This window comes from Elephantulus edwardii, unplaced genomic scaffold (genome assembly GCF_000299155.1).
Source record: "Elephantulus edwardii isolate Elephantulus edwardi_28Jun2011 unplaced genomic scaffold, EleEdw1.0 scaffold00926, whole genome shotgun sequence".
NCBI classification, from domain to species: Eukaryota; Metazoa; Chordata; class Mammalia; order Macroscelidea; family Macroscelididae; genus Elephantulus; species Elephantulus edwardii.
The window spans coordinates 617-3,880 of NW_006400676.1; the positions used below are offsets into that span (position 1 = coordinate 617).

The following is a 3,264-nucleotide window of genomic DNA, read 5'->3' on the forward strand; positions in this document are numbered from 1 at the left end:
AGCCTCAGTGAGATTGATTGACAAAATAGCATAACAACTGTGGGGATAGTGCAGAACCAGGCAGTTTCATTCTCCTGTCACTATGAGTCAGAACCAAATGAATGACAGCTAGCAACAATAATAACAACAAAAAGGAAAACAAAATAAAATGAAACAGAAGTAATAAGAATAACATAAAATAGGACATATTTTTACTCTGTTCAAGAGTAGATTGGAAATAGTTCATGTTGTTTGTTGTTGTTATGTGTTGTTGAGTCACCTGTGACTCATAGCAACCCTATGTACAACAGCCCTAAACCCTGCTCTGTTCTGTGCCAGTCTCACTGTCTCGGACACCCCCACCCCCATTACTCCAGTCACTGAATCAATCCACCTCGTAGAGGGTCTTCCTCTTCTGTGCTGTTCCTCCACCCTCCCAAAGATGATGTCCCTCTCCCTTGCAACATGTCCAAAGTATGTCAGATGAAGCTTCAGAATCCTTGTCTCCAAGGAGCAGCCCGGTTTAACCCTCTCAAGGATGAACCTGTTTGTTTTCTTAGCAGTCCATGATATATTCAATACTCTTCTCCAGCACCACAGCTCAAAGGCATCAATTCTCCTTCTATCCTCCCTAGTCATTGTCCAGCTCTCTGATGTATAGCAAATGATAGCAAAGGAAATAGTTCATATTCTCTTTAAAATCAGTATGAGGGGACACATAACTGAACACACATTGGCAAAAGTTTTAGGCTATTGTATTAAAGATTTGATAATTATTCAGATAAAAAAAATCTAATTTCATTGTATAGATAAAAACAAAACTTAATCTGTCTTTAGACTTCTCCATTATAGTACTAAATGCTAGACTACAGTGGGGCAATCTGTAGAGTTTTAGAGAGAAAAGATTATTTCAGTATGTAGAGGTGTCAGAAAAATGCTGTTATTTTTTATGAATTACAATGTATTATTATCCCCCAAACTATTATTATCCTAAAACCAAATGCCTCTGGAAACTACAAACTCTCTAAATTCTTTAAACTTACAGAAATGATGGTAGTTATAGAACATTTTGGTGCTGGCAAAATTGATGGTAGTTGTGGAACATTTACATTATGGAATAGTATGCAGCACTCAGGAGCAACAATGTTGAAAAATACTCTATAACATGAAAGAGTCTAGGGAGTATTATGCTGAGTGAACTAACTCAGGTGCATAAAAACAAATACTACATAAGACCATTACTGTCAAGATAGGAGGCTAGCCAGTAAGATATGTATGGATATCCGGAAAAGGAAAAACAGGTGGCAGGGAAGCTGATGTGGAGAGGAGCAAATCATGGGGTTGTGGAGTATGGTGGATGGAGGGAGGTGTTGGAAACCTCCTGAGCATATATCAGTGAAACACAATGTAAACAAATTATGATATGCAAATCAATAGAAAAGAAAAAATATTAAATAGTCCATGTAAGCAATAACTACCTTACTATAAAATAACATGTTCTTTAACAACAACAACAAAGAATATCTTAATTCTAGAACACAATGCAGTAAAGTTAGAAATTAATGTAAAACTTCATTATTTGTGGCAGTATTTTCTATCTTGCCAAAGTTTGGAGCCTTAAGAGTTCAGTCAAATGATTTACAGAAACCAAATATATTTATTTCTCACCATAGAAGTTACTGAAGAGAGAGGTTAACTATAACCTAATTATTTTCACTATATTATTACAGTCTTAAAAGGTCCATTTCAGAAAGTCTTGTTAAATACATATTTTGAACACAATTATACAACTGAGTCCTTGATCCATCTTTCTGAGTAGAGAGAACTGGGTAGGGGGTGTGTGTGTGTGTGTGTGTGTGTGTGTGTGTGTGTGTTTGATGCAGTCATGCACTTCCTAAACAACATGCCTCTGGAAACTCTATGAACTTTGAGAAATAATAGTTATCAAAAAGCTTCAGGTCTTTTGTTCATAAAGTCATTATGAGTCATGCTTGATTCAACGACAATCAACAACAACAACAAGAAGAAGTTCATATCATTGCTAGGAACAACAAATCTAATCCTTGTCCTTTTCTGCACAATCCCCACTGTGTCAATCCATCTTGTTGAGGGTCTTCCTTTCTTTGTCTGACTCTCCAACTTTCCAACATGAAGTTTCACCCCAAAGATTGTTTCTTCCTGAAAATGTAGCCAAAATAAGTGAGACAAAGTTTCACCATCCTTTCTTCTATGGAGCATTCTAGCTGTACTTCCTTCAAAATAGATTTGGTTTTGTTTGGTTTGGTTTTGGTTTGGGCACTCCGTAGTTTATTCAATACTCTTCAGTAACACCACAATTCAGTCATTGATTCTTCTTTGGTCTTCCTTATTCATTATCCAAAATTCAAATGCATAGGAAAGAATTAAAAATACCATGGCTTGGATAAGACACAACATAGTCTTTAAACTGACACTGTTGTTTGTCACCACTTTAAAGACGTTCTTGACAGCAGATTCCCAAGGTAACACATTTTCTGATTTCTCCTCCCCTCACCCCTTCGTTTAGCAGACAACTTTGTTTCACTGCTATTATACCATGAATTGATAGGGAATAGGTTCCAACATCTTAGGCTCCTTCCCATTAGTTCTCACACAGTATGCTCTCTGGGGTGAGCAGGCTAGCACTTCAGCTGGACTCAAATGCCTTTCTCTTTGGATTCCTTTTTTTTCTGATAATTTTCCTTAATGCACTTAAGGAAACTATCTTTGGAGAGTGTTTAATATGCTCAATGCTCACTTTAATTCTCTTAGCAAAAATCTTACCCTCAACTTTGTAATCACAACAATGCCAACAGTAAGCTGGGCAACATTGTAGACTCTTCCAGTTTTGCCATGATAACACTTGTGAGGCATTCCTTTTTAAACAGTGCCCATTTTCTTGATGTCTACAGTATCTCCTTTCTAGTAGATTCACATGTATATGGCCAAAGGAACAACTCCATGTTTCCTAAACGGACAGGAGAATATATAGTGAGTGCTTCTTCTCTTCCCTTCTGTGGACATCATTTTGGCAGATCACTGCAAGATGGCAGTTTCATGTCTTCTGATTTCTTGAGTGCTTCTGCTATGAGTGTTGACTGTGGAGCCAAGTAAAATTAAAACATCAACAGCTTCAATCTTTCCCCATCTATACTGATATTGTTCAGTGCTGAAGATTTTTGTTTTATTGATGTTGAAGTGTAACTCATATTAAAGACTGTAGTCTAAAATGCAACCCACAACAATAAGGCTATATAACGAAAACTT

The 3,264-nt window shown here is 36.8% G+C and overlaps 1 pseudogene; it reads right to left on the minus strand.

Moving 5' to 3' along the window:
• Positions 1 to 2,547: 2,547 nt before the first annotated feature.
• Positions 2,548 to 3,024, minus strand: LOC102845039 (annotated as a pseudogene).
• Between the last annotated feature and the right edge of the window lie 240 nt (positions 3,025 to 3,264).